Source organism: Siphateles boraxobius, unplaced genomic scaffold (assembly GCF_051911475.1).
Source record: "Siphateles boraxobius isolate OS27281-9 unplaced genomic scaffold, OSU_SipBor_1 19, whole genome shotgun sequence".
Lineage (NCBI taxonomy): Eukaryota > Metazoa > Chordata > Actinopteri > Cypriniformes > Leuciscidae > Siphateles > Siphateles boraxobius.
Genome location: NW_027508799.1, coordinates 6,134,667 through 6,153,435, shown reverse-complemented (window position 1 = coordinate 6,153,435; position 18,769 = coordinate 6,134,667). Strand labels below are relative to the sequence as shown.

Here is an 18,769-nt window from a genome sequence, read left to right as displayed (position 1 = left end):
CATTAAACACGAGAGAAGACACGTATACAAACGCATGTCATATCCATACTTTATCTTGCAGGAGTTAATTGCGCTTTCTAAATCATATTCCTTTCTTCCGGGTGTCTGTTAGATTACAGCACTAGAGTAGAGAGCACTATGAATTGTTCTTCATGCGCACTGTAACTGAAATTTAAAACTGTTTAAAGAAAAAGGCTCAATAAACTGTTGCATAGATATAATACACTACTAAGCATCAAATATCTCTTCACTTTGTGCTTTGAACTTTTCAATGCAAAGGGCTGCATGCTGTGACTTCGCGTTGCACAAGATGCGCATAATAGTTTTGCCGCTCTAAATTGGAGGCTTTAGGCTCATATTCATATTCTAATATTTAGCGGAGTTTTAAACACCTGGGCCAAGGGGGGGGTGGCCCATGGAATATCACTCATGAGTGACGCCCCCCTCCCCCTGGGGAAATGGGCCTGCCACCACAGCTGGAATAAAATCCTAGAGGAAACACTGGAACATATGGGATATATGAAATGAATGGGAATGCTAACTACTAACGAGTAACACAATTTGGGAAGGGGTGGAGAATTGGAGAAGGGATGCGGGCGGCGTCCAAATCAAAGAAATAATCAAAACCAAAATCCAAGCTACCTTGTAAAACAACCTCTAAAGCCTAGTTCACACTGCATGATTTTAAGCCCGATTTAAGCCCGATTTGCAAATCGTTGAGCTCGCCGACAGGTCAGGGTGTTATCGCGTGCAGATCGCGAGGGATTAGCGGGTGATGAACGCTCGCCAATCTGTTAGTATGAAAGAGCCAACAACGCATCAAAGACCCTCGCAGACGCGTCGCCGAGCCTAGAAAAATATCTAGCATGCTAGATATCCAGAGCTGTCGCACGACTCAATCTCACTGATGTCATGAGCAACAGTCAATCACAGCAAGGCATTTGTTGAGGTCACCGGGTAAATACATGATTTTTGCTGTCAGCTAAACATAAACATGCAGCTACATCTCCGATATAAACATGCTGTACTCACCTCCAACTCTCTCTGTAGCACAGACCTGCTCTTCGCGTATGCAGATCCACTCTTTCGCCCATACTCTCTTATTTTTTCTTTTTTTGCGTTTTTTCTCAGAGCAAATCATCGTGCAAACTGTTTGCAGCACTATTTTCTGTCTGACATCCATATTCGCGTGTTGTGTTGTTCTTCGCTGTGTATTGGCGCGCGTGCTGTTTCGTGTCAAGATAGACCTTAGACAGATTTGTAGACAAGATAGAATCGTTGGGTGACAGAGTTGTCAACTCGTGTAGTGCGTTACCTCCTGTTGGGGATCAATCACGCTGTGTCGTGTGGGTTGAACAGCTCAACAACTTGAACACTCCTGATTTCTCAGAGAGTTTTGAAGGGGCATGTCTGCTAGGGCTACACAATTAATCGAAATTAAATGGTGCTTCAGCGTAGGGCTGCACGATTTGGGGAAAATGTCATATTGCGATTATTAAGGTCAATATTGCGATTGCGATATAATAAACAAATGGTTTCATGAGTCAACTTGTTTGGTTCTAAAGCAAAATGCACACACAGATTAGTGATAATTCTGAAATCCATCATAAGACTGCTCTTATGTTATGAAGATGCTCAACAAAACAACCTTTTGGCATAATTGTGTGTGTTATTGTTCGTTCAAGCGCGTAAGATAACTGTATTCTTATATTCTTATAATTCTTATGTATTTTTGTATTGTATAGCGTGGTCTGTACATGTGCATGATACTGGTCTTTTTTGACTTGTGCATGAATGGTTTAAAAGCATTCGCACGAATAAGAGCCGGATCATGAAACACTAGCCAAAGGATGACAAAAAAATAACAGATGCTGTGTTAATTGCATTAACAGCCCTAATTTATTTCATATAAAATTGCAGCATTTTGCGCCATATAATTCCATAGGCTTGACATCTTAATTGCGATATGATTAATCTTGCAGCATCTTTCTCTCTCTCTCTCTCTCTCTCTCTCTCTCTCTCTCTCTCTCTCTCTCTCTCTCTCTCTCTCTCTCAATGTGCTTAACATCAACATGCATAACATACAATCAACATGCATAACATACAATCAACGTGCATAGCATACAATCAACATGCATAACATATTGCATCTGCACAAGGCAAGCGTGCTGCCAGTGGCAATACCAGATTCTCGCATTTCGACAGTTGACGAAATTGTCACTTGCACTACTAGGGCTGGGCGATATCACTAAAGTTTATTATTTGCACGTCTTTTAAAGTCGTACCATGTCGGTTATGTCTTAAATAAACGTATACAGTTGAGATAGAAAACGTAACAGTATAATGGATCCATGCACTACCTCTTAAAGTGACAGCAGCCTAATGTGTTTGTCATTTTATGTTAAGAAAAAAAAGAAATCCGGATTAAAAACCTATGTATTTAATTTATACAGGACTAAAAGACTATCCAGTGTTATTTTACATTGATTTCTTTATTCAGATTCTGTAGTATTTCTGAATATTAGTGTTAGATCTACCCAAACATTGTTTTTCTTTATTAGGATTTAAAGCGCAGAGCGTGATTCTTTATATAATAATAATAATAATAATAATATTTGTATTATTATAATTGTTATTATTCTGCCATAAAACTGATTGTGCAGACCAAACAGTAAGGCCTAGCCAGATGGGTCAATTTGGGGAGACATTGACGGGGTATGGCCTCAAGTGCTTGGACATAAATCGTGTTTGGACATAATTGTGTTGGCAGTGTGTGAACATAATCACACTACAATGATAAAAATTAGAGGGCGACCGATAGTGGATTTTACAGATACCGATGTTTAGGTTTGACCGTACGTGCTGATAACCCATTAATCAACCGATATTTTTAAAATGGATACTGGATAAAAAAAAAAACATAACACTCCAAGTAAAACAGTGCTGAACTGAAATGTGCTAAATTAAATAAATATAGTAAAATTAGAAGTTCTACAGAACGAATTCTACAGAAAATAATTTGAACATTAAAATATTACATGTTTCTTTAGCTATAACCTAGAAACATAGGTAAATTTCATAGGTAACACTTTGCAAGTCCCATTTGTTAACAGGGATGTATTAGCTAGCTTTCATGAACTATATGCAATATACATTTTTTTTTAATGCATGTATTAATATTTGAGCAAGACAATTTTAACTTGATCATTCATGTTAGTTCATAGATAAATTAAAAATTTAAAGTCAATTTAAAATGTATCAGTAAATGTTGACATTAACAAACTACAATGGACAATACTACAACATTTATTAACCTTAGTTAATGCTAAAAATTTTATCTTACTGTAAAGTGTTACCATTTCATTTAAATCCAAAGAGTCTGCTATGTTGAAAGATGGCCATCCTCAAATATCTGCAACGGCCAGAGCAATAAAATTGCATAAATGTATAATACATGTATCTCTCACTTTATTTGCTTCTACATTAGAACACTTGATGTTTATCTAATCAAAATAACAATATGTATTGCAGTAATAAAGAATTGAATTGAATGCGTTTCTGATTTGTTTATGTTTCTGTCGGCTACATGAACATATCAATGTTGAGAAAACAATCACGTCACTAGCTTTAAATATGCAACTTCGCTGGCTAATGAATGCATAAAAGTGACCAGCTGGATATAAACTAATGCAAATAGATGGTAACAATTGTGACATTAAATATTTGGGTCAGGTCTGCTTGTTTTTTTGTCACTTTGTTTTAACCGCTTGAGGTACTAATGTTAGAGTCCTCACAGCCTCGACGGCAAACATACTTCTGTACTTTATCTGCTAATGCAGCATCTAGTCAACAAATGAATTACTTTATAATGATATGGCAACATGGTCTGTAGTGTTCTGTATTCATATGGTTTCGCTCTCTGTATTTTAAACTCTTTTGTGCACCAATCAACTATCAGTAAAAATCCACCCTCTCCTTTTATTTGAATCGCCATTGAACCAAAAGCAGTCTCATTAGACATGCCATTTTGATTTTCTGAGCAGTGTGACTCATACTCGAGCAGCTGTAGTGACAATGTCTCGTAAGCAATCCCGGGGTTCTATTGTTGGATGTAAGAGTGGACATAAGAGTCTTCATTTTCTCCCATCATCTTTACTTTTGAAGGTAATGCGCCGCAAAATCCAAATGTTTGTTTGGCCGGAAGCTATTTGTTTTAAATATAATTATTTTTCTTACAAAAACTCATTGCTTTGCTTCAGAAGGCCTTTATTAACCCTCCGGAGCAGTGTGGAGTTCGTTTATAATGGATCAAGCTCGGAGGCATCAGGGTGTTTATTAATATAACTCCGATTGTATTCATCTGAAAAAAGAAAGTCATATACACCTAGGATGGCTTGAGGGTGAGTAAAATCAAAATTACCCCATGATTTAAAGTGAACAACTACTTTAACCACCTTAGGTGTAAGCGATGTAATGTTTAGGAGTCCTAGCTTTAGAAATAGTTTTTGTTCATTAGTTTTCATTGTTCATTAGTTTTCATCATGATCAGAATTTTTCTAGATTCCTATAGAATTGTGGGAATAGACTGTCTCTATAGAATGTACCACACTCGCACTTCTACCAATTAAGTGGGTAGAACAAAGACTTACAGGTCAAACAGTGTGTAGCGTCTTGTAAATGTTGTCCAACAGAAGATCCGCTCTGATTTTGCTGGGATGCTGGCCATCTGCACCGAAAGAGCCTAGGTCACTCCCAGAAAAGATTCCAATTATTTACAAAGAGCAGTTTCTGTTCATTACACTTAGAAATTAAGCATTCATTTAGAGCAAATAATCTACTAAAACTATCATGTCCTCGTCGGTACATGGGAAGCGGACACAATGATCCTTATCATGGGTGATGTGCTGTGTCCGTCCCGATCAGGCTCCTGAAGTCTCTCTTCAGCTCCTCCGTCTGCCAGAGCCTGATGTTTATGCCCCCCTCGTACAGCACGACAGCTCTGATGCTCTCGTCACCATTCAGGGTTGCGGGTACCTTCGCAGTGACATCGAGAACACAAGCACCAGGAAAGCACCTGAGGTAGCATGGACGTGCCGGACGGAGGATTCTCCGATTACCACAGCGTCGCATTCTGTCTCGCAAAGAGCGGTGAAGTGGTTCCGAGTGGAGATCTCGAAGACTGCGGGAGAGTCCTCGCCCAGGGCCTGGCTTGCATCTTCACTGCTGAAGCACCCAGAGCCTGTGGAGTGTCGGTACCGGAATGAAGGAGGGCTGGAATGATCACGTTTTGGGTGCACAGGTTGGTCTAGCTGGTCACGGATCTGCTTCTCCACGGCCTCCAACTCCAACTGCACCGCGTGCAGCTTGAACGTGTCCTTGCCTGCACTCAAAGCTTGTAGGCTTGCTGGGATAGTCGGTGTTGACCAAGTCACCGTAGTTCAGCCGCAACACAGGTTACATCACTTGTTCACCATTTAGATTTTTTTACAGTAGGCTTGCTATGGTAGTCGGTGTTTCCGGTGTTTCACGGTGTTCAGTCGCAAACACCGGTTTCATCACTTGCCCACCGCGACACCGCGGTGAAAAAAAAAAAAAAAAAATATTTTTAAAGCGTTAAAATATTTAACGCAATTACGCAGTATACGTTTTTTTCTGTCACCCGTTGACTAGCGTTATATGATCACGCTCTTATTAATGTGAATGCTTTTAAGCGCGACAAGACACCGCGCTATAAGTCCTGCCTATTACACACACACACACGACCCACAGGAAAGACGGGCGTCAGTATCGAGTTCTCTTTTGGGCTTGAACAAACCATAACACACAAATTATGCCAAATGTCCGTTTTGTCGAGTGTCCTCATAAGAGCAGTATTAAATGATTTAAATAAAGTCTTAAATTAACGTTGAGATTTGTGAGAAAATCGGACGCCTGTCAGATCGCGTCTCTGCCAGCAGCGGCTGGTCTTAAAGTGTCACTAATGTTAATCAAAGAACAAAGGTAAGAGAGTAAATTACTCACTCAGACACGGAGCCAGGATGATTATTATACCGGTAGCCTAATAATCATGAATGCACTCCGCTATCTTTTAACACATCTCCGGCGAGCGGTTTCTTCACGCAAAAGAAAAACTCTTCATGAAGTGCAGTGAAATTCAGCGATCTATGGCGTTTCCTGATGGATCATGTTTGTTCCTTAACTTCATTTTATACGTGCAACTCACGTAGCCTATTATGGTGCGTTCACACCGGACGTGAATAGAGCGTCTAGCGCGAGTGATTTCAATGTTAAGTCAATGCAAAGACGCGTTAAGCCTTGTTTATACTCGACGCGTCCGCAAGAGCGCGAAGGTGCGCGCGGCAAAAATGACGTCATTGCGGTGTGGGCGGTCGTGCGCATTGGGTGCGCAAGACCCCATTTCGCCTGGCGGTGTGCACGGCACTTTTTGTAACATAGCGCGCGGCGTGGCACCCAGTTTGCACTTGTCTAAAGTAACTGCTTATATTTATAAAATAAGCCTACAATAGCAGAAGTAAGCCCTGCTGATGAAATTAAGGTTTAAACGCTCTTCAATAAGGCTTCAGTTGTTTAACTAGTTTACAAGCAGTGAAAGTACAATAAACCTACTGCATTTATTACTCCTTTAAAATGAATCAGCAAATAATAAACTACTAATAAACGACAACCTACTTCTTCACTGCTGATTCCTGGTGGTTTAGAGGAGAATTACTCCGAGTCGCCCCCATCGTTTCACAGAATAGCACAACGGCGAGCGCGTCAAATAATAACGCCTCGTCCGTTTGGAGAGGTGCGAGCGCAGTCAGCAGAGACTCGCGCTCTTGCGGACATGTCGAGTATAAACAAGGCTTAAAGCCTTGTTTATACTCGACGCGTCCACAAGAGCGCGAAGGTGCGCGCGGCAAAATGACGTCATTGCGGTGTGGGCGGTCGTGCGCGTTGGGTGCGCAAGACCCTCGCGCTTCGCCTGCCGGTATGCACGGCACTTTTTGTAACATAGCGCGCGGCGCCGCATCCGAAGATGAACGACTTCGAGCCGAATCTGGCCGAACTGATACGTCTGTACCAGCATGTTTATGATCCTTCTATACACAGATACATTTGGATTGATGGGCGACCATAAAAGCCTCTCATTTTGTGAATAGGATCACATTTGCATTAAGGACCCAGTTTGCACTTGTTTAAAGTAACTGCATAGATGTACAAAATAAGCCTACAAAAGCAGAAGTAAGCTCTGCTGATGAAATTAAGGTTTAAACACTCTTCAATAAGGCTTCAGTTGTTTAACTAGTTTGTACAAAAAAGTACAATAAACCTACTGCATTTATTACTCTTTTAATATGAATCAGCTATTAATAAACTACTAATAAACGGCAAACTACTTCTTCACTGCTGATTCCTGGTGGTTTAGAGAAGAATTACTCCGAGTCGCCCCCTTTCGTTTCACATAATAGCACAACGGCGAGCGCGTCAAGTATAAACGCCTCGTCCGTTTGGAGAGGTGCGCGCGCAGTCAGCGGAGACTCGCGCTCGTGCGTACACGTCGAGTATAGACCAATTTCGAGCCGACGTCACAATTACGTCACGGCGCTAGCTGGAGGCAAAACAAAGGGAAAACTGCAGGCGGCCAATACAAACCAGCACAGATTCGGCTACATAATAAGGAGCTTAAATTATTATTATTATTATTAAATGTCATCTTGTTGTGTTTTTGGATGCAAGAATCAATGAAAAATGAATATGCTGTATCTGGAATTTTTATTTCTAGAAAATATTCACATCATTAAAATTGCACCGTAATGTCACTCTTTACATTGACGTCTTCTTGGCGCTGGCTAGGCAGAACTGCGGATCGTACCACACAAGTCTTGTACATGACCATTCATCACATAGTTATAGGCATCTAAAGATTTATATGACCCCAGTATGTCTTTACGCTCGGTTTCTCTATCGGATAGGTGTAGGACTGAGCCTAGCGTTAACGTTAATCCTGTCAGATCGTCAATCCATTGCCTGAGCGTGTATGGGTCAGCCAATCTGGCTCCGTCTGTTAAAATTAACTTTTGCAAATAACAATCGCGGTCCTGGACAGTGAGTGACCTTGCACATTAAGATAAAATCGGATTTTCTCCAGTCATTGTTAAAAAACAAGCTAACAAAACTTGCAAACTAACGTTAGGGAAGCGGCCAGAGGGATCGTTCTGCAACCACCTAAGCTCCGCCCACAGAAAAACGTCACCATGTTTACCAACTGAAAAGGGGTCTATAAACAAGGCTTTACGCGGGTAAAAAATTCCTGCGGCGCGAATGAGGCATAGAGCGTGGCGCGGTAGACGCGAATTCGCCTCATTCGCGCGTCAAGTTCACGCGAATGGCGCGAATTGAGCGTCTGGCGCGTTCCGCGCGAATTATTTATTTAGTGCTTTTTGTGCATTCACACGTTCGAATTCGCATCTGCCGGCCGAGTTGAAAAATCTGAACTTCTGCGTCAAATTCGCGCCACGTTAAACAATCAGGAGCCAGCTTGCTGCTGTCACGTGGTGAAGTAAATATTTTACCACATAAAAACTTGATTTTAATAAATGAGACATTCATTTTGTATACTATTTATTCCATATCTAATCTAGATTATATGAAACATTATTATTATTCTAATGTAAAGAGAACCAACATACTTTAGTGCAAGAACATAGTTCGTGTGAGGGAAAAAAACACAGGACAGTTTAATCACTTTTGTAGTAGCCTAGGCTAGCTCCATTTATCATCAAAACAAAAATAAATTACAGATTAGGTGGGTGAGGGCGAGGGTGATCCTCGCTCCGATGCGGGACAGCAGGTCATTGAACTGGGCACGGGACAGGCGGAAGTACCGCTGAAAGCGGCCGTAATCCAGGCGCAGATCCTGGAGCAAATGGCAGGGCTCGAGACTAACGGCGTCCTATCGTCCTGGGGACGATAGAAAATGTGTTTAGGACAAACGGAAATATTCTCCAGGACGCCTACAGGACGAAAGACATTTTTGTATGCGTGTTCATTTATTACTAGCCTATTAGGCAAACTTACTTAGAAAATGCCAAAATAGACTGACCAAGTGCTGAATACAAAGGTACGCGTCTTCATGCTGTTACTATAGTTACTATCACTGGCCGGCTACTCACCCGGAGATTTGTTACGCGGTACATCTATCAAATGGCTTAATGACATCGCAAATATGTTGCGCTGGTTAAACAACGGTAAGGTAAAACAGATCGAGCACCAAGACGGCCCTGCATCTCCTTCATCATTGGATTGAAACAGTCTGCTTGCTGCTAACTGCTTGCTACTAACTTACTAACGTTAGCTAGCTAACGGGCGGTACCCCGGCTATGTGTGTGTATATTAGCTAAAGCATACATTTAGATTTCAATATATTTGAGGTCTTTTTTTCTTAGTCAGTCTAATTTAGGGTGACCAGACTTTCACGTTTTCTGGGGACAGTCCCTGTTATTAGTGCAGTGTTAATTTCGTTTATTTTCATCAACGACATTTTTTCACAGACGAAAACGAGACGGTAAGTAAATAAAAACTAGTTTTGAATGACAACAACTATGACAAAATTCTATTGACATTTTCGTCAACGAATAAAAACTAGACAAAAATGTTAGATAGTGATGATTTGGGAAGCGATCCAGTCAGAAATGATGTCCTGCGTGTTTAGTAGATGCGCACATTTGTACATGCGCTGCATGTCTCATGAAACGTTAAAAAATGTAAACGTCTGGGAGAATGAGTAGAGCAGACATACATCTGAATAAGAGTGACGACGAGAATAAAGAGCTCTATTCGGTACGGTTTTCTGTACGCACACACTCGACCCGAAGCGTGCAGCCATGCACATAGACACCTATACAGTGCACGAGTACTGAATTGAGCTCTCTTTTGTGTCTGAATGGACAAATACACACAACATTATGTCGAAATGTCCGTTTTGGAGAGTATTCACGTAAACTATGTTGGTTATGTCTTAAACAGTTGTGAGTCTATCGGATGTGCATCAGTGTAATTGGATTGGAAAGAGAAAAGGATTCACTCCTCGTTAATAGCTTTAATAAGGATTCACTATATTTAATTCATACAAATAAATATGTCTGCTGCTTGATATAATAAAGAATGATGTATGCAAGTAGTTATAAAGAATGCATAAATCATTCATTGAAAAGAAGATTGTTCTACTTTAGGAAAAGTGGTTTTATTTAATTTTAATATATTTTTTTAAGTCACAGTAGTTAAATCTGTATCTTGCATGTTCACACTTTAAAATCATTCATATTAACAGGTTAATAGATGTTTCTCCGGAATTTTAGAGACATTCTAAATTAATGCATTACAATTGAACTAAACCCATTATATTTTAGTCATCTGAATTGTTTTAGTTTTGGTCTAGTTTTAGTCGATGAAATACAATAAGATTTTAGCCGACTAAATCTACAGTAGATCAAAATTTTTATTTTGGGACGGTTGACATTCACTTTAGGACGGTTCAAATTGTTTTTCAGGATGGTTCCAGGACGGAGGTGAAAAAAGTTAGTCTGGAGCCCTGAAATGGTGAAACTCGCCAAACTGGGTACGCCTCCGAAGGGTTTGGTGGACCCAAATACGGCGATGATGATCCCTACGCCGCTGTTCTGCTCTCCAGAGCAAATACAGAGTGGTGACTCTCTCGATAAATGACCCATCAACAACAGACATCTTGTAAAAGATGGCCGCCAACGGGGTTCGAAACTTTTGAAACTTTCGCCTGAATCGCGTAAATTTCGCTTCAAACTTTTGTTTTTAAAAACAAAAAGTTTGAAGCGAAATTTACGCGCGTCAGAGGCGAAAGTTTCAAAAGTTTTAGAATTAACACAAAGTGGTCAAGCGTCAAACTAGACGCGGTAGACGCGAATTTGACGCGCTATTCGCGTCCGGTGTGAACGCACAGTAATGGTGTGTTCACACCGAACGTGAATAGAGCGTCAAATACGCGTTTATCGCGTCTAGTTAGACGCTTGAACATTCGCTCGCGTTCAATTTTTTCAACTTGCGCGGAAGACGCTCGCGGCAAACTCGTCGCCCAATTCGCATCATTTGCGTCTTTGCATTGACTTTGTATTTAATCTACTTGCGCAAATAATTAAATTCGCGCTCGGTGTGAACACACCATTAGGACACTGACAACGCGCTGACAGACAGGACCGATCAGGTAATATTTAATATGAATCAAAGTCTCAACTTTCAAATTTGGTCAGTCAAATAAAATCAAACCATAAATAGGCCTACCGTTTTGTGGCTCTAATGTGTCGTGACGTGAGAGATTGCCTCAGTTAAAGTCAAGTTCGAATCCACCAACGTTAATCTAACTCTCCTGACTGCTTTGTCGGACAAAATATGGTGGATTTTGATTTGTCAGATCGCATCAAACTCCATGCAAAGGATGAATTGATGCTAATTTAAAAGTGAAGTGCACACTGCTGCACCAGCTTTTTATAAGCAAAGTACATAAAAAAATTAGCTTTGTTTTCAAATTAGCACCAATTCAGCGCACACTAACAAAACAGTGTTGCTCCGCACTACCACCAATTATGCATGCCTGTGCAAACGCGCGCATTTTACGTTTGCCTTTAAATTAGTGATTTAAAAGCCCCCGCCGGTGATATCGGTATTACCGGTGTTGTCACACGTCGATTAACCGGTGGGAAAATATCCTCACCGTCACATCCCTATTTTATACTAATAAAAATAATTTAGTTCAGTTAGAGAAACAGACACTACAATTAAAAACTGAATATGTCTCCTCAATTCAGCATTCAATTCTCTCAACTCAACTTTCAACTCAATTCTTAACAAGAGTCACAGCACAAATCAGCAGCAGGAGTCAGATTTCACCTCACTTCACCCATTTTGCCTCACTCTTGACTGACAAAACGGGGTACCCACGGAGTCTTAAAAGCATTGAAAAAGTCTTAAATTTGATAGTCTTGGATTTCGTTACAAAGGTCTTATATTTTTCTTGCCTTTCCTAGGATTAAGTTCAATGCTTTACTGTAACAAAATGAACTGTTACTAATGTAGGCTGATTAAAAATTCATGCAGTTTTGAGTGCATCTCACACTCATGTAATAGCAGAAAAAGCGTGAAAGCGTGCGCACCCGTTCCTATGGTTACTAGGCTAGTGAGGTACAGAACAAGATAGTAACCTAGCCTAGTTTGTCGTCTGAAATGGGCAGTGTTGTGCTAGTTACTAAGATATAGTAACTAGTTACAGTTACTAGTTACTTCATTCAAAAAGTAACTCAATTACTTTGTTGATTACTTACACCAAAAAGTAATGCATTACTGTTAAAAGTAACTTCTTTAAAAACATTCTTTAATGTTCCCATTAATGTTCTTTTATGCGTTATGGTCTACACCAGGGGTCTCCAACACGTCGCTCGCGAGCTACCAGTAGCTCGTGGACTGATTGGAGGTAGCTCGCCAAGGGGCCGTTCACATATGCGTCTTTTGCGCGCTCAAGTTCGTTATTTCAAATGTAGGAAGCTCATAATTGAAGCGACGCGCTCATTTTTTCCAGGCGCAGTGAGATGAAAAAATTCATTAGCTAGCCTACTAAAACTTCTTTGTCATTGTGTAGAGCGCTGTGCGTGGTTGCATAGCAACGACAGACGCCACGGGAAAATCGGACCGAATTTTACCATTAATAATAAAAGATAAGCTAATGTGCATTGTAAACGTCAGAAATTTATCTTTTTTGACTCATTCTTTTTATAAAAATGATTAAAAGGCTGAAATATGCAAGGTTTCTTTTTATAAATCTTTTTTGTAAAAACTTGATTTGAACTTGTAGGCTACATACTAGTAGATAACATGTCCAGTACTCCTTTAAAATCTGGCCATCATTTTTAATGTTGTTATTTTAATGTTTATGTAAACAAAAAGTGCATATTAATGCTAATTATATTTGTTATTTGCTGGTTTTCGACATACAACTTGGTGAATTGATTTTATTGTGTAGTATTAGTACTTTTTGAAAAGGATTCTGTGATAACCGTGATCATTTTGGTCACCATAATCATGAAATGAAATTTCCATGCCATTTCATCTCTAGTTAAGATGCACTATAAAATCAACTATAATTATGTTTTGTTTTTACAGTATAATATGCGAAGTACAATTTTATTTAAAAAAATGTATCTCTGATTCTGTTCTTTTCTCTGACATTTAAGGGTGACATATATGGGCCTACAAAAACTCTTTTAGGTCTAAAACAGTTTAGATAGTTGTTAATATGAGAGTTATGAGACATTATTTAAGAGATTAAAGTATTGTATTACATGAGTAGCTCTCGGCCACTATCTTTTTAAAAAAAATAGCTCTCAAATGAAAAAAGGTTGGAGACCCCTGGTCTACACAAACACAAAAATGACTTAAATAAAATAGTGTTTAAAAACTACTTTCTGTTTAAGTCAGACCAGGACAAACTGAATATATCACAAGGATTTCTGAGGTGACTCGCTATGCTGACTCGCGATCTTTGCAGTAGACGCGCCAGAGAGAAATGCACATTTCTTACGGATTACATAAGCAGAAAGCAGTCTGTAGTCTGTTTTCTTTCGTTTTGAATTGTTCTGTTTAAAAGTAGACATGTCTGTGAGGCAAGTAGGTTACCTTATACGCCGAGTTTCGGTTCATTTATGAGACGAGCTCCAGTTCACGCGCTGGCGCCTCCGTTTCATGATTATCTATCGTCTGCTATATTTACTTCTTATTTATTAAATCCAGGCAATTGGTTGATGAAACATTGATTAAAATTAAGATACAATTAATACAAAACGAAATTCACTTTAAAGAAAGGTTTTGTGCTTTCTGTTTGATGTCTCTGTGAAAGTTTTAAAGCATATTTTAGTGCCGCTTTCAGAGCGCTCACGTACGGAGAACTGTCACGTCCGTAACATTGTTTCTTCCTCATAAATGCGAACACTAAAAATAAAATACAATAAATATTTTGTTCTGTGGAGACTGAGAGCCAACCCTTCTTCAACCGGTGGGTAGTATTATTTTGGTTTGCGCAGTGTAATTCACAGAATTACTAAATATTTTAGGCCTATAAAATTCAGCCCTTATAAATGTGCATTTTCTAAGCTTAGAAAATGGACAAAATTCATTTGATTCTAATCATAATGTAACATTATTGTGAAATTGATTTGTTTATAGGCTATTTGCTATTAGTATAATAAATCCTTTTGTTTTTATCCAACTAGGCTATGTGGGGGCCTTATGTAAAATACGGGACAAATCGCTTCCCTTATTGATTTGATACGGGGCGCATCATTTTACTTGTAAATATGGGACAATTCCGTATTTTAAGGGACGGGTGACAAGCAACCCTACCACCAATCCTACAATGCGTCGCTGCTGCAAACAGGTTAGGCTGTAGGCTACACTTCAGCCAAAATTAATTAATTTAAAAAAGTAACGGACAACGCACCATATGGTAACGGAGTTAATTTATTTAAAAAGTAATGCGTTACAGTATGAGTTACTGTCAAAAGTAACTGCGTTACAGTAATGCGTTACTAGTAACGCGTTACTAACCAACACTGGAAATGGGAAAGTGTTGGTTTAATCCGCTGTGGCCACAAATGCCAGAGTTCAATAATTTAAACCCCAAATCTGTTAAAAGAACATGTTTTCTACCCGGTCTTTTCAATAGTATCTGGTAACCATGCGCGCGCTCTCTCTACACTGCTGAAGTGCGGATGATCTGAAAACACAGACAAGCTGGAGTTCAGCGATCTTCATTTAAGATGTTCTACTTAAATTAAAGTGTCATTCAGTCAGTCTGTGTTCTGTCACGAGCCGCTTGCGCTGTTTGTGCGACTAACCGTACGTTCACACCGCCGCCGACTTGAGCGACAAAGAAGCTCTGGACGCCCTGTCAAGGACGCTTGTCAAAAAGTACGGGGAAGCTTGTTGGCGCTTTGGTCGCTCTGACGTAGCAGGGAGAAGAGAAGTGTCACAACATGAAATTTCACATGAGATTGGTGTTTTTGCATTCCACTTCACTGCTTTTCTATTTAACTATGTAAACACACGCTAGACTGTGTGCTCGAGCTTTGTGTCTTTTGCCGCGTCTCGCGCATGTCATAGCGTTTTAAAAAACGCTTCATTCAAGTTAAAATAAGTTCAACTTTAAGAACAAAAATGTAAACTATCCCAGCTATTTTATCCCATGCCTCGTTCTTTTGTAACTGGTCCCTATAAGCAAACAACGTCATATCATAAATGATAGGAAACCCAGGAACGGCCACTATTAGCTTCTCCTCCGTTTTATCTGAACTAATGTTTTGGTAGGAACGAAAGTTTACATCGTGTGTTTCTCCGGAATCAGCCAGCGCGGAGGACGTCTATATTCCGATCGGTTGCTGGCTTTTGCCGCTGCTTGCCGGTGAACCGCGTCCTAGTTCATTACCATAAAGTTGAGCTACTTTCAACTTTCTGATTGACGCTCAAAACGGCCAAAACGCGACACCGATGGATTTGACGCTCCTTGCAGCTGAGAGAAGCCAGCTTCCATTGAAAATGAATGACTTCCGGTAGCTTTGGAAGCTCAAGTCGGCGGCGGTGTGAACGTACAGTAATGCAGCATCTAGTCAACAAATGATGGGGCTTAAATTATAACTGAAATTCTCCACAATTCTCCATACTAATCCGTGTATCATTCGTTCAGTCGTGTTATAATTTAATATTGAAAGTAGAGAAATGAGAATGAGAAAACGGTTCCTTTTTTGTTTTTTCATTTTGTCCAAAGAAACGAAAAACAAGAATTCAGCTTGATTTTCGTTGTTCGTTCTGAGGTAGAAAAATGAATAAACAGCTTGAATATTCGAGTTCTACACGTGGGCGGGAATGAAACGCCCCTTTCCTCTGATTTGTCAGCCGAAGATCAAACTGTGTCGTCATCAGTCCTTCCTCGGCCCTTCACAGCAGAATAAGAGTCCTCCGCTGCTGATGATGTGCGGATTCTTAACTCGTTTATTGCAACTACATTTCATCTTTTTCTCATCAAACAACCAGACTAACGAATGGCTCGACACAACCCGTACCGGGGAAGAGCCTACAGAGCTTTCTTCTGTGTACAACAGCAGTGCTCAAGTGCCAGGGGGTCCGTGAAATAATTAGCTATTTTCCGGACTGTAAAGTCAAGTTTTTAATCATAAGCACGCTGTGATTTAGGCTTATAATGCATTTTACTTAAGATAATCTAAATGTTGACTTTCAAAAGTAGGCGCGCCAAAAAGGCTGATCGCTGTATTTTGGTTTATTTTATGGTGTGCGCCAGAAAGATGTCCAATGAGACAGAGACGCGCTTAAGCAGCGCAAAGTGTTGTTTTCTTTATTTTTCAAAGGCATGACATTTTGTAGTCATTTTGAATGTACACAAATTAAAATATACATTTTACTGTTTGGAATGACAAAGTATTAAACGACAGAGTATTAAGTTATTTCCCCAGCCGAGGAACATGTAGCGACTGACCGAATCCTGTTTTCCTTTCACTACTGAACAAATATGAACACATATATGTTTAATTCACAAAACCTTGAATCATGTGAAATGGTGCCCCAATGTCTGCCAGCAGGTCATTGATTAACTCCATTTATGACGCATTGCGCAATCAAGAAACAGGTCCCCGTTGTTCTCGAAACCCTCACGTGGTACACACCACGGATGGACAGATGCTGACCATAAGGATACCCACACACACACGCCACACATACCCGCACACAAACGTCCTTTGTGTGCAATTTAGGATAGAAATGTCCTTAATGTATATAACACAGAATCGTATCTGGCCTTCCTGTATGCATGCATATCTAATTAGTTTTGTCTTATTCTATGGGTGTAATTGGAGACTGGTCTGTAACTTCAAATCTTAAGTGTATTTCTAAAGAAAGATTACCTAACAGGATCATCTTCTGTAACTCTCCCTCTTGCTAGGTCATAAAACTTTATGACCCCCAAAAGGAATTCCAAGGGAATCACAGCTCCCACTTGAATTCTGATAAAGAAAGAGGAATAGACTCTGCAATCTTATATTTTCTATAAGTATAACCACTTAAGAAATGTATAAACATGAATTTGATCTTTCCTAGGTCATGGTAGCTGGTATTATGGCTTTATAGTCGTGTGAGTGAACATTAAATGTGTGTAATTTTGCATATGAATGTAACTTTATGTTTCTTCTACTCTTTCCGGCCCATCTTGGTACCTGTTTGACCGTCTTGTTTTGACTAAACAAGTCATACATAGGATATTACAGTAAAATGTATTGTTCTGTGTGTACAATCTTTGTGGCTAGAAATGACAAAATGTTATACCATAATAAATTATCCTGACAAGACAAAGAAGAACTTTTCCCGCTCGAGATGCTCTAAGATGATTGGTTCACTAAAGGCGAAGCAGGCATGAACCCCTCCTCTCCATAAGAGACTGACACAGAAGTTTCTCAGAGAGCACTTTCCCTGTGAGAGGTTTCCGGTCCCATGGCTCCTTAGGGAGCTTTACACCGCGTTTCTTTTCTTTTCCTTTCTTTACTAAGTTTTATTTTCATATTCACCTCTCCTTCCACGAGGGAGATAAACTCTGAATTATTTCCTTGGTAACTTCATGTTCGGTGAACCTTTAAAACTCCCGCGAGTCTGCTCGCCCCGGAAGACACAAGAGAACAAGCCTATAGCGGCGAAGAACAAACACACACACACGACTCTGCGTTCCTCAGCAACACAACGAGAACCATACGCAAGTATAGTTTATTGATTTGATTTGATTGATGTGGTTTCTTGTTGTCTCTCTAAGGGTTACGTTGTCTGTGATTTTTGCCAATCGATCTATTTTCAGCTTCGATATTTTAACTGTAATATGCAATATATTAATCATTCATGATTATTAAATTCCCTATATATAATTTGAGCTAATTTAATGTAAGACTCATTGTCGCTACAAACAAATCCAAGTGATGGCGCCAGCGCATCGCGCTTAAACAACATATTATCAGTTCACTTCTGGCATTACAAACTTGACACTGCAGCCTGTTCATTATTAAAATAAAACAGTCAACCAAACATATAAAAAGTTATTCTGCCTAATTTTATTCGTTTTTTTGTACAATATAAAGACTGTGCCGGTCAGTCATAACTTGCTGTTCTTCCAAACTCATTTCCCTTGAAGATGCGGATTTAGCCTTCGTCTATATTAGGATTCGACTGAAGTACGAAGCCTTCATTACATTAATAGTTAGCATCCAAATGTTACATTGCAAATATGGAAACGGGCCGAATGAGAGATGTGCGAACCTGGTGCGAGCCCAACGTCGGTACAGTTTCAGTTTTGATTCAAATAAATTAGTTTAGGATTCGTGTTTAAAATAGGCTAAATGTTGTTTGTAATAAAGGGCACAATAGGCTATTTTGATAGGCTACTATGTATATTTTTTATTATACTTGGCTACATTTTTTTTTATTCTTGTTTTCTGAATAGGATACCATTCATTTAAAGATTTGACATAGGCTACAGTAAGGGGAAGTAAAATAGGCATAGCATGTTATTAACCCTCTGGGGACTAAGCTCTTTTTGGTCCGTTTTCTCTATTTTTACATTTGGGCTTATGAACTATATGTAATGGAGATGGAACACTATGTGTTTGGTATCTATGGATTCAGAAGACCCTAAGCTAAC

The 18,769-nt window shown here is 39.7% G+C and overlaps 1 protein-coding gene across 2 annotated transcripts in view; it reads left to right on the top strand.

Moving 5' to 3' along the window:
- LOC143742504 (uncharacterized) overlaps positions 1-18,769 on the top strand; it is a 41,586-nt gene that overhangs the window by 645 nt on the left and 22,172 nt on the right. The gene's annotated exons all lie outside the window — the stretch shown is intronic.